The 12,586-nt window shown below is 53.6% G+C and overlaps 1 protein-coding gene across 2 annotated transcripts in view; it reads right to left on the bottom strand.

Annotated features, from left to right (window-relative positions):
- The window catches only part of TBCD (tubulin folding cofactor D), a 155,617-nt gene that overhangs the window by 89,377 nt on the left and 53,654 nt on the right, over positions 1–12,586 (bottom strand). The gene's annotated exons all lie outside the window — the stretch shown is intronic.

Raw genomic sequence — 12,586 nt, 5'->3', positions numbered from 1 at the left:
TATGGCCCAGGAACCACGCGATATTGTGTGTTCCTTGTGTGTCTAAGAGCTGCAGACTCCCCAGGGGACTGGCTGCAGAGCTCTGTATAAATCCAGGGAATCCAGCCGGTTATTTGTTGTCCAAATCATACAGACATGCTTCCCACTACTGTGGTTCCTAACTGAACCTGACCTATCGATAAGTGAGAGAGGGTTTTCGGCTCTCAGAAACATACCAGATTGTGTCCATTTATCTCTGTAGTCTGAGTTCTGCTTTGCATGGTCTTAAATACAATTTACTCATGTCAGCCAAGGATGACACCTAGTTACACACAAGTTTATGCAGGGATCAGAGCTGATGTGGCTACAGGGGCCGAGTGACCAGTCTACACACACCTGCTCCCTCGGCCTCTGCTGTGGGGCCTGGTGTCAGCAGGACCGGGGCACGGGGAGGGGCAGCAAGGGTGGAGGGGCACCTGAACACGGGTGAGGAGGGTGGGGCCTGGAGGGTGTGGGCAGGCTGCCCACAAACCAGCTCGGGTCCAAAGGACCACAGAGAGGGTCCCGTGGGAGCAGGGCCACCATCTAACCCACATGGCCATCTGCACCACCCAGGCCCAGCCTCACAGGCACACCCATGGGACTGCCTTGCCTCTGCTTTCCAAGTCACGCACACCCTCTCACAGAACCCACAGGAAGGGACTCTGACAGAGGGTCTCAGCTGAGCTAGATGACGCAAACACAATGCAGATCCACAGCAGCAAGTGGTGGCATCCTCCAAGAGGAAGCTTTCACATCACGGTGCAAGGATGAAGAAGTAAGAGGCGGGCAGCCTGTGTGGCTCTGGACAAGCCTCTCACCTTCTCCTCTGAACTCTGCAGTCCCCAAGGTGAACGTAGGCATTCTTAACTCAGCTAAAAGCTTAGAGCAATGTGTAGTATGCAGTCAAGTGCTCAACAAGGACTGATTCTTCCTGCAATTGTTATGCTTTTGGTCACTGCTGGCTAGGACACCGTACAGAATGCCTGGGAACAGTACCAACCCTACTGACGGACTCAGGCCCGGCTCCTCTGGGCCTCTCCAGGGCCTCTCACACAGGGACTCCCGGTGGAAGGAAGGACTGGCTGGGCTGCTGACAGGGGCCTGTCCTTTCTGGGGGGTCTGGAGGAAGTGGGGAGGCCTCCATGAGAAACCAGAGCCCCCAGCCTGGGCTGTCCATGCACACTGCCTGGAGTGGGGGAAGCCCAGGCTGAGGCACAGGCACGAAGCCTGCTCCAGGCTGTCCACAGGGATGCCCCAGAGAGGCAGCACAGAGCCACGCCACAGGCCACCCCACTGGGCGTGGAGCAACTCACTCCCGCTGAGAATGAGCCAATAAGAAGCAATCCTCATGTTCATCTTCTAGCTCACAAGGCAGGACTGCAGGTGCGATAGGGCCAGAAGCCCCAGAACCTAAGGCAACAGGACCTAACAGATACTACCAGGAACACGGGTCTGTTGTACTGGAGACACGAAAGCAGGAATGCAAGCCAGAGAGAAGGAGCGGGAGGCTCATAAAGGAACCTGAGCCAACGTCTGGAAATAACAGAGAAGAAGACTCATTGCCGCGTTTGAAACCTGACTGACTCAGGACAAGGCCGAGAGCAACCACGGCCATGAGGGCCGAGCCCGGGCAGAGAGGCCGCATGTGGCAGGGTCAGGAGTCATGGCACACGTGGGTGGGACGGAGGCAGAGCCCATGAGGCCCCAGGAGCACTTCCCTCACTTGTTCGCTCTTGTTCGCGGATGTTGTTCATAGCGGGAGAGAAAAGGAAGAAAGGAAATGTGCACGTTCATTTCTTTCTGCTCATCCCTCCACGAGACTTCGTACGCGGTTGTCAATGCGCCTGGAGACCCGCACACAAAAAGCACCCTAGGAACGCACATGGGACAAAGGCAGTGCAGAGCCTCAGGCCTGGCCCTGGCTGCCTGCACGAGCCTCGCGGGCAACGCTGAAACGCCGCTCACTGCCGGAATAGGGAGAGGGCAGGAGGTGAAGAAAACCGTGAGGATCCTCAAACTTGGCCCACGTTCATGGTTTCCCAGCCCAAGACACAACAAGCCCGTAGCTCATGGTTTCAAGTTTCACTTCAGACACGGAAGCCACAGCCCGGGTCACACCGGGGGAGGAAAGAGGGGAGGGCAGAGCCGCCGCGGTGCTGGCTTCCAAGACCCCGTCTAAACAAAAGGAACCCACAGCCTCCCACCTCCACCCTGGTTCAGGAGCATTCCACATCCACTTCTACCCTGCTTCTTGCACTCCTGAGGGGAAGGTGCCGGAAGGGAGGAGCCTGGGGAGCCGTGTGCCCCGCAGCCGAGGCTGAGCCACCCTCCCTGCTGAGTGCCTCTCCCGGGCAGGCCCTGGCACTGCCCACCATTTACCTGGCAGCCCGGCAGGAAAGGGAGCCTGCGTGCTCTCCTCCAAAGCCAAAGTAGCCCCAGATCCACAAAAGTCAACATGGGGGTATTACCAGAATAAGCAGCAAATTAAAATTCGAGTAGATTACATATCTCAGACTTACTCATCAAAGGAAAATTAAAGTCTGACAGGAGTACTTTCCCGACACTCCCACCAGCCTTGGCCTACGTCATGGACAGCCACACTAACTTGACTTTCATTTCCTCTATTAGCCAACTGTCTGACAGAGTAAAACTGCACTGACATTGTCAGTATTCGTTACGGCGAAAAACCAAGCGCCTGCAAAAGACAACCACAGTTCGAGCCCTCGCCACAGCCAGCATGCGCTCCGAGCTCCCCAGCACTCAGCTTCGCAGGGCCAGGTCCTCACGCCTGGGGCAGGCGAGGGCCCTCAGGGCTGCTGGGCTCCTGCAAGGTCCCAGGCTCCCACTGCTTGCTCGGCTCACAGGGGCGCACCCCAGCACGCCCAGGCCTGGGCCAGGTGCCAGGCCAGGAGCATCGTCCTGATCCCAGAAGACAGGCTCCAGGCTAGCCGGCGGCCTCCAAGCAGGACAGCAGGGCCTAGAGTCCTACCCCAGGCTGACAGGTTTTTGACGACCCCCCGAGAGCCTAGGAAAGATGCCAGGTCTGCTCCTCAGTCTACAGACCTAAAGGCGGGGTGGGGCAGCAGAGCTCAGCAACGCAGGGAAGAGCCTCCTCAGCACCGAGACTCTGGCAGCGAAGGAGGAAACATCAGTCCCACGGAGAGGAGACCAGAAAGGAGGGGCAGGGGACCCCCAAGTGTCCTGCGGGTGCCTGTCCCCAGGGGAGCCCACAGGCAGCCCCCCAGGGCCAGCAGAGCTAAGGCCTCAAGAGCCTAGAGAGGGCGCACAAGTCTCCCGGGACAGGATTCTCACTACGGAGCTCCCGCTAGAAACAAATTACAGTCACGACACCCTGAGAAACATACCTATCTGCTGACGTGACGGATACACAGCTGCCCTGCCCTCCAGGAGCCTGGAGTCCGCCCGGAAGGTCCCCACAGCCTCACCACCAGGTCCCACAGGGGGCAGCATCCCGCCCTGCCAGCCTGAGGCCCTGAGATGCACCCCCGGCAGCAAGTTGCTCCAGTCCGGGAACCATCCCTGGTCCCCTTCTCACGGGACCTCCCCAGGCCTGGGCCACAAGGGCAGGATTTTAGGAAGCATTTGTTAAGCTAGAGATCTAACAGATGTCACCTTGGCAGCAGGTCAGGGCTTACTTCCTCCAACAACAACCCAGATGAGAGAAACGGAATCACACCTTCACAGAGCTTGTGCTTTCCCTTTTCCTTTCCCCCAGATCCAGCACCCCAAGAGGCGTGCACAAATCAAAACTACCCCCTACTGACTTACCAGGTCAAAAACAGAAGTGGCGTGTCTCCTTCAGCAGAGAGGTTTTCCCTGTGGCACATGCCGTTCCCACAGGACGCACGCCGTGGCAGTGGGCTGCCCTGGTTACCTCGTGGTAACCTCCCACAGCAGCCCACGAGCAGCAGCCTCCCGCACATCTTCCTACAGAAGGGAGGACTCAGGCCCGGCCCGGGTCACATAACTGCCCACAGAGTGTAGACGTGTAGAGCATGCTGCTGGATGGGGAGTGGGAGGGACACGGGACAGTGACGGGGACAGGGATGGTGTCGGGTCAGAACGTGCTGCCCAAAGTCAAGAGGCAGGAGAGCAAGCGGGAGCCGAGCCACAGCAGCTGCGCCCTCATCACGCCTCACCCTCCCCTCTGGGCAGGACAGTGAGACACACCCACGGGGCGAAGCCCTGAGCTGAGGCCCAGCAGCACGTGTCTGAGCCCAGCCACGACGCCCACTCCACTCCCCATAAGAGCAGCCATAGCCATGGCACGAGTCCCTCCCCACACTCAGACCCATCAAAGCCCAGCAAGGCCGGAGCCTGGCCACCGGCCGCCCCACCTGAAGCTCTGAGCACTTGTGTGCTAAGTGGGTCCCTGAGCTGGGTCACAGCCACAGCATCTCACAGGGAGGCATTTTCTCCCCTGCCTGTACAGCCCCTCCGCCATCCGCTAGGACTCTGCTCTGTCGCACTTCAGGCTGGGTAACCTCAACCAGATAACTTACCCTCTCTATGCTAACTCTGCTTCCGCAGAGTTGCTGGGGTGATTAAAGGTGTCGACGCAGGCAGAGTGCCCAGTGCAGGAACTCACACCTAGTGAATGCTCAGTACATACCAGCTGCCACCCCCATGCTCCTGAAGATTTAACCTCGGTCAGCAACACAGTCATGGGACTTCTCTGTAATGGAGGAGACTAATACACACAGCAGCTGGTGGAACCCCAGCAGCAACTACGGAGAGTGTTTTCCTTTTCCAAGGCATATGCGACAGGGAAGGTAGTCAGGGAAGCCACAGTACAAGACGGCACTGAGCAGGCTGGAGGCCACTGCACAAGTGGGGAACAGAACCTGCCTGACCTACACACAGGATCCCTGAAAGGCCTGAGATAACTCTGAAGGCCTAAAACACAGAGCGCTGTAAGGGCCACTGAGGACACAGTGAACTCTCTGGACATGGTGAGAGGTGAAGGATGGGCCAATGTGCAGAGAGGGCAGGAGTCGTTAAACCCTCAGAGAAACCAGAAAAGCCATGCCACTACTCACCAGACACTACAGAAGTTGCACCAGAGAACCAAATAGGTGCCAAAGACTGAAGAATTGTTGACCAGAGGGCTGGCAGAGAACATTCCGGGAAATGAAAACAGGAGGGTCAGGAGTGATCGCCTCCATAAAATTCTAGAACAGGACACACTCGGCTGGAACAGAAGGAATCCCACCAGTGCTGCCTCTGTCTGGGGGTGGGGTGATCATGGCGGAGAAAATGCTTCTCAAAGCTCTGAAGACCTGTGCCCTCTGCGGAGTGCAATTTTTACCTTTAAAAGATGAACCTGGGGCGCCTGGGTGGCTCAGTCGGTTAAGCATCCAACTTCGGCTCAGGTCATGATCTCACAGTTCATGGGTTCGGGCCCCATGTGGGGCTCTGTGCTGACATCTCAGAGCCTGGAGCCTGTTTCATATTCTGTGTCTCCCTCTCTCTCTGCCCCTCTCCTGCTCACATTGTCTCATTCTCTCAGAAATAAATTAAAAAAAAAAAAAAAACATTAAAAAAATGAAGAAGAAGAATGGTACACAGATAGTTAATGACGTACCTACTGACATGTTTAGGGGTCAAACGCAATGGACTCTGCAGTGCAGCAGGGCTGGTGCTGGGGGGGGGGGGCAGACCTCTGTGATAAACCAAATACAATAAAACACCCATCAAGAATCTGAGTGTCGGATTCTTATGACTCACCTGTACGTTTGAAATTGTTCATGTTAAAACGCTAGAGCAAAGAATCAGGAAGTCAGAACAGCCAGGCACTTCTGTGCAGCAGTCCCAAAAGCTATATGCAGAGGGGAGCCCTTTCTAAACTGGGGGTGAACGTCTCTGGCCCAGGATTCTATCCCCAGTCAGACGATCAACCACGAGGAATAAAGACACTATCAACCATTCAACGTCCCCACAAATCCACCTCCTGCACTCTTTCTCAGGGGCCTACAAACAGGATGCACTTCCTCTCAACATAAAGGACCGACCCAAGAGAGAAGACATGGGATCCAGGAGAGAGGGAAAGGTGACCTCAGGGTGACAGGGAGGGGAGCACAGGGGCAGAGGAGACAGCAAAACTCTCACTTTCCACAAAGGGAAGTCAGCAGACAACACCCAAACCTGGGAGTAAGAAGTGGGTGGAAGAAACAGAAGTAGCAATAGAGTAATGTTATTTGGAATCAAGGAGGTAAACAGAAATTCTCAGCTAAGAAGAGGTCCCAGTGCTGCTCCTGGACAGAGATGGGAGGGGCATCCAACAGCACCCCACGGAGACGGGGGCCTGCTGCCTCCCCTCGAGTCTGAGCTGGTGAAGCAGTACACACGAGGTGCCTCACCAACCACCCTCCTGGGGAGGCCTCGCAAGTGAGACCACACGGAAAAGACAGCTCAGTCGTGCCCTCCGGGACACAAGGTGGACCCTCCAGTCCAGCTCAATACCACCAGGGCGCCCCAAGTGGAACGCACTGTGCTCACGGAGGCCGGCCCACACTCCCGACCCACACACTCACGAGAGGTGATAAAATGGCAGTTCTTTAAGCCTCCAAGTTCTGGGGTGGCTCATTACCCAGCCGTAGGTAAAAGGAACAGCAATGAACCACTGTTTCATGATGACATTTATGTAACTATTTTTTATAGAACTTTAAATTATGTGGGCATCTAATCCGGACAAAAATGACTAAAAAAAATTTTTTTTAAAGAATTCAATACAAAGGTAAAGCCAAGTAAAATCTCAAAGACTTAAATTAAAAATAAAACAAAAAAACCCACAGCGTCAGGCCTGGTAAGCCCAACCCTGACCACGGCGCCAGACATGCCATGCAGGAACCCAGCCCGCACGCACCACCTCCCTTCCCTGTCCCCAAATCGATACTGCATTCTAGCCTCACTAACAGCCATGGCCTGAGCAGCAAGCAGTCTAAGCAGGGAGAGAGATACACAGACTCTGCGTTAGTGATCAGAACGGGGGCAGTGGGAGGGGCAGAGCCACGTCCTGGCGGCAGCCCTGCAGCGAGCCCGGAGCCCGGTGCCCGTCCCAGGCGTGCGTCGGCAGGCCCCTGTGGCGAGGCGGCCGAGGTCTCCCCGCCCCCTGCCCAGCCAGAAGGGCGGCAGGCCGACTCCCAGGCACAAGGGAGAGGTGAGAACGGCAACCAGAGACAAGGTTCGCTCAGACCCTTAGGGGTGAGGACCCCATGAGCCTGACCCTCTCGGGGGGACGTACTTGAGACTAACTCTCGGGGTCTCCCTGCTGCTGCTGCATGCGCTGCGGGTTCTGAAGGTCTCCTACACAGTGTCTTTGTCACACCAGCACACACTGGCCAGAGCCCCACCGACACCGCACCGTCTCCATCCTGATGGCGAGCACATCTAACCCTGCAGCCAGGAGCATCCAGGCAGCACGAAAAGGGCATTCTCAACACCGAAGCAGGGAGCTTCCAAGAGGCTCAGAAGTGGCGCTCGGTGTGCCAGCCCATTGGTGACGCTGCTCCTAAGCAGCTAGGTGGGTGCAAACACATGAATCGTAGCTGCGGGCGGGAGGCATATCAGGTGCATCTCTACGCCCTGAGGGCTCGACTCCTACACTTAAACCCCTCCCACTGGTACAGCCGGCTCCAGTTTCAGCCTGCGAGCGAGCGTGAGAACAGGTCCTGCTCTCGGCAGCACCGTCAGCGCCGGCTCCTGACCCGACCGCTCCCAGCATTGCCCGGCTCTGGTGAGTACCCATTTCTGCTCAAATTCAGCTTTCCTTTCTAAGCGACTCTCAGAATGGATCTCGAACTAACCACCGGCTCAGGGAGCCACCTGCCCGGTGCGGGCTCTGCCTTGCTCTATTCTCTGCGGATTACTCAGGGCCCAGCAGGTGCATCGCTGGAAAGGAGACCATTATTACAAAACTTTTAATAAGGCTTACACTTTGTTCTAAGAGTACAAGTTTATTTAGAAATTAAGTCCTTATTTCTACATAAAATTTAAACTAAAATTCAAATGTATATAAATGCTTCTCTGTTCCTTACCTTAAAAATAAACTACAATAAATTCAAACATAAAAAAATCACATATATACAAACATAAACATGTGTATGTTTATGTTTAGACAATTGCTGATTTTACAGCTTAGTTTTAAAACCTCTTCAAGTTTAAAATAAGTACTGTTTTGACATATGCTTACCAAACAAAAAGAACAAAACTTAACCAAAGAGGATCCCTATATACACAAAAAGGCAGGGTTTTTTCCTCCTTATAAAGTTTCTCATAAGCCAGCTCTCAGAACAATTATTGGCCAAATGGCCAGGTCTGACCAAAGGCAGACTTCATTTAAGCAAAATCTGTCTACATTTATTATCTTTATTTTGCATGAACAAACTCCTTCCAATGCTTTAACCTGGTGTTTTTAGGGATGAAGGAGGTGAGCACGCTGAGGTGCACTGGCTCTGCTCTCCAGCGTTAAAGCTGTGTTAAGTTACTGGTAAGGGCGGATGTCTGTTAAGTCGAGATCTCCGGCCGAAACTCAAAAGAGCCCTGATTGTTTTTCCAGATCCATTCTTCTCAACTACATTCTAGAAAACTGTCTCTCTCCCTAGGTCATGGTTGTCCTGAAGTTTATCCTTCATTTTAAAGAACCAAGAGTCTGGGAGGGAGTGGCGGTTAATCACTGGAAAAGCTCAATTGGAGTAAAACTCACAAATCTCGTTCTTGCGACACCCCAGTGGGTAGGCGACAATGGCGTGTCCTTGGGTTATGCAATAACGCCACATCACAATATTGTAATTATAGCATGCCCTTCAAAACGCTCTGCCTGACGAGGCTCCCTGCCAGACAGCACCCAAGGGACCATTACAGCCTTATTTCAGTGCACAGGTTAACATGCGTGACAAGCATAGTTACCCAGCCCGTCACAGCAATGTCCTATAAAGCTGAGCTATAATTACCTCTCTTGTGTCCTATCAAAGTTCAAAAAAAAATCTTTTTCTCTTGTCTGTTTTTTAGGTTTCTAACTTCTTAGAAACTTTTCAAACATGCCAGCCACTCACTATCACCCTAACAACTGGCAAGCACGTTAACTGTCCACACTTAGGAACCTATCGAGAGACAGGGCACTGGCAATTTATAACTTCAAAAACAAGCACACAAACCCTGTGGCCAACCGAAACCACAGGCTGCTCAGAGCGCTGTGTGGGCAGCTTGGCCCAGATGCCCGGCGGGCATGCGAGCAGGGGCCCCTCAGAAGGAGCGACAGGGCAGCACCCTCCAAGGCAAGGAAGCACGTCAGCTCCACACAAGGAGGTGTGCAAAATACCTGAGGTCACAAAGGGACAGTTTTAAACAGGAAAACCTCTGAACGGCCACGTCGAGCCTCCTGCGTGGTCCCCCGTCACCACCCCCTTGGTCTCTCCCCCCAGTGTGGACACTGTGTGCACGGGCCACGCAGTCGAGGATTCGGAGAGAGTGGTGGCAGAGGACAGACCGCATCTCAGTGACAGTGGCTCTGACCCTGACCGGAGGGAAGGTGCGTGAGGAGGCAGCTCCTGGCACTTCCTGCTGGTCGAGGGCAAACCTTTCAGGACCAGGCTCATGCCTGAGCTTCAAAAGAGGCTAACACTGCAGCTCTCTAAGGAAAGTCAAATCAAAGGGGTCTTGCCTAACAAGCAGCTCCCCAGCTACAAAGTAACTGAGAAAGGCACATGCCGGCCCCAGGAAAAGCCTATGGGAAACACCCCTGGGCACATTCAGAAACACCTCACCTCCCAATGCAAATCCAAACTTACAGTTAAAGCTCTGGATTGTGCTGTTTTGGCAACAATACCCTTTTTCAGAATATTTAACGCCAGCAGCTGCCAGCAGCACCAAGCCCAGTGGACAGAACCTGGCCTGGCAGAGACGGTCACAAGCGGCATCCCTCCAGAGGGCAAGACCGATGAGGTCCCAGGCAGTTCCTTCATCCTGGTGCCCCTCACCAGGGCAGAACTCTCAGACTGACCTCCTTCTACAGGCTGTCCCCTTCGAAAGCTTACAACAGCCTCAGTTTTAGCCCACTTATTTCTCTGACAGTACTGCGTTTTTATGGCCAAGTCAATACACCTGTCTCCATCAGCCTCAGAGGCAGCTGTGTGCCCTTGTTTTAATTAGCAAATTGTACAACCCTGAGAGGTCAGTTTACCCAAAGTTAGGGACACGACCGACCTGTGACTCCATCCCAGGCTTCCCTTCCCACAGGTCAGCCTGGAATGCCCTCACTTCCCGGGGCACCAGCACGATCCCCAGAGAACCTGTTTACTGTCCTGTACGCTAACTGAACAAAGAACAAAAATTCAGACCCAAACTTTAGACATGACATCATTTGATGGAAAAAAAAGTACACATTAATTATTATTAACATAAAAGCAATTATTACCTAAATTATTCTTCTGGGTAACACTGGGATAACTTAAATATAACTTGCCTCCTATAAACGTCTGATAAACTTTAACACATTTATCTATATGTTTGCCTAAAAGTATGAGCAGTATTAAAAAACACTGCCTCTGAAACTAACACGTCGTTATCTAGCGCATCTGAATCATTCTCTTAAAACCAGAGGGAGCTTTTCTTTCATCTGAGCTCCCGGGATCTAGATGCCAGTGGCTGGACCTGTGTCCACTCCGGACATCGCTAGACTCTGGGCTCACACTTGATAAAGTTTTGTAACTGTCATCATTTTGATCATGATGCTTCCAGCTAGTGATGAAATCACTTTTCGGATCTTTGCCATAACACATCCTATACAATCATGGGAACCTGACTTGCAGAGGTTCTCACGCCTTCAGAACCAGGGAGCATGGGGAGACGTGCCGGCACACGCCCGCTGACTTATCTAGCTGGCCCAGGTTGGCTGGAATCGCTTCCTGACGGGCAGCAAGGAAATTGTGCTTTTATAGCCCAGAGCGTACCTTCCCCCCAAGGTATGGGTTGAACTCATAAAGAGTTACTTCACGTTTTTCCCTTTAATAAGAGGGAAAGTTAGAAAGACATAAAGCTATGCTTACATGTTTAACAGGCTCGGCTCTGACACTGCCTTGTGGCTCCTGCAGCCGCACCGTGGCAGGGAAGGTCGGGGGCAGGGTGAGCCAGTGAGCGCCCTGGAGGTCCCTGGGACCCCCCTCTCCCCTGTCACGGTCACAGGGCAGCCAGAAACCTTGTTTCTCACCCGAAATACGTGCCTCGCCACTCCTGCTCTGCAGAAACTCCTCAAAAGAGGAGCCACAGGCATTGGCAGAACAACTTCTTAGTAAATACACATCTTTGAAAGCACTGAATGATGACAAAATAGGTTAACAGAGGCAGTTTCGGTGGGGGGGTGCGGTGTGTTTCTAAGGAAAAGGAATAAATGAGTAGAGAAACCAGTTCACTGAGAATAAAATCAGAGAGAGCTTTCTCAGAAATGTACTGTATCCAATTGAAAACCCGAACGGCGCCTGCCCCCACGGTCCTGACACTGCCGGTGACCTCATCACAGTGTGTGGGACGCAAGGAAAGGCACTACAGAGAAACTACATTTTACTTTGTGAAAACAAGGCTCTTCAGTTTCCCATGTGTGTTTCTCTACTTTTAAAAGTCTGCTTTCCAGCTGAACGTTCTCACCACCCCGATGTCTAGCAGGCGATGCCTTATCCATGAAAAAAACAAGTCTCAGGACTGACCTTATCTGCTCATTCCTTAAAGCAAAGCTGCACCTGAAAAGTTTTCCCAAATCATTTCCTTTCTTTTTAACTTTATTTTAAAGCTGACAACACTTAGAAACCGCAGGTCTTACGTGAAAGCGCGGGCCCTGACTCCTCCCGCTGCCCTGCAGCCTCCCCACCCACACGCCTGCTCTGAGACACAATCACACCATGGGCTGGTCTGGGGCACCCGGCCGCGCCACTGGGGCCGTGCAAGATCCTCCCAGACCTCACGTCTTTGTCCTCAGTTTCGGGTTCTGAGGCTGAGAGCGCCCCAGGGGTGCGAGGAGCAGCCTGTGAAGGAAACCAGGCTCTGGGTAAGCCCAGGAGGGCAGGGGACAGGGAGAGGAGGGCCCTCGGGGAAGGTGCCGACGGGACACGCACAGCCCTGCCAGGGCCCAGGGTGTGGGGGAGGTGATGCCACCCGCTGGCCATCATAGCCTGCCCACCAAAAACTTCGTCAAGAGCGGCCCAAGGCCCACCTCCTAAAGGGTAAAGGCTTTTATGGGTGGGGTCCCACCGCAATCCACCCATCTCTCACACAGGCACCGCCGTTTGGAGGTAAGGCCAGGAAAGGCAGGCAAGCACCCTGGGCCAGTCAAGTTCTCAGCTGTCCACATGCCAGGCAGGGACAGGGCAAGAGCTTACTCCACACTGCTCACAACGTGGGCGGCGGTAACAGGGCGGCGAAGGAGAGCATTCAGTCACTCACACAGCTCAGAAACTCACCTTGATGGCATCTTAGAACCATCTGAGTCAACATAAACACGGTGCTTACATGTGTCTGTGAGACAGCATAAATGCTACTCACCAGTAACGTGGAC

This window comes from Hyaena hyaena, unplaced genomic scaffold (assembly GCF_003009895.1).
Source record: "Hyaena hyaena isolate Hyena2069 unplaced genomic scaffold, ASM300989v1 scaffold_21, whole genome shotgun sequence".
NCBI classification, from domain to species: domain Eukaryota; kingdom Metazoa; phylum Chordata; class Mammalia; order Carnivora; family Hyaenidae; genus Hyaena; species Hyaena hyaena.
Note: the sequence above shows the minus strand (reverse complement) of the source record. Positions and strands in the feature narration are given on the sequence as shown.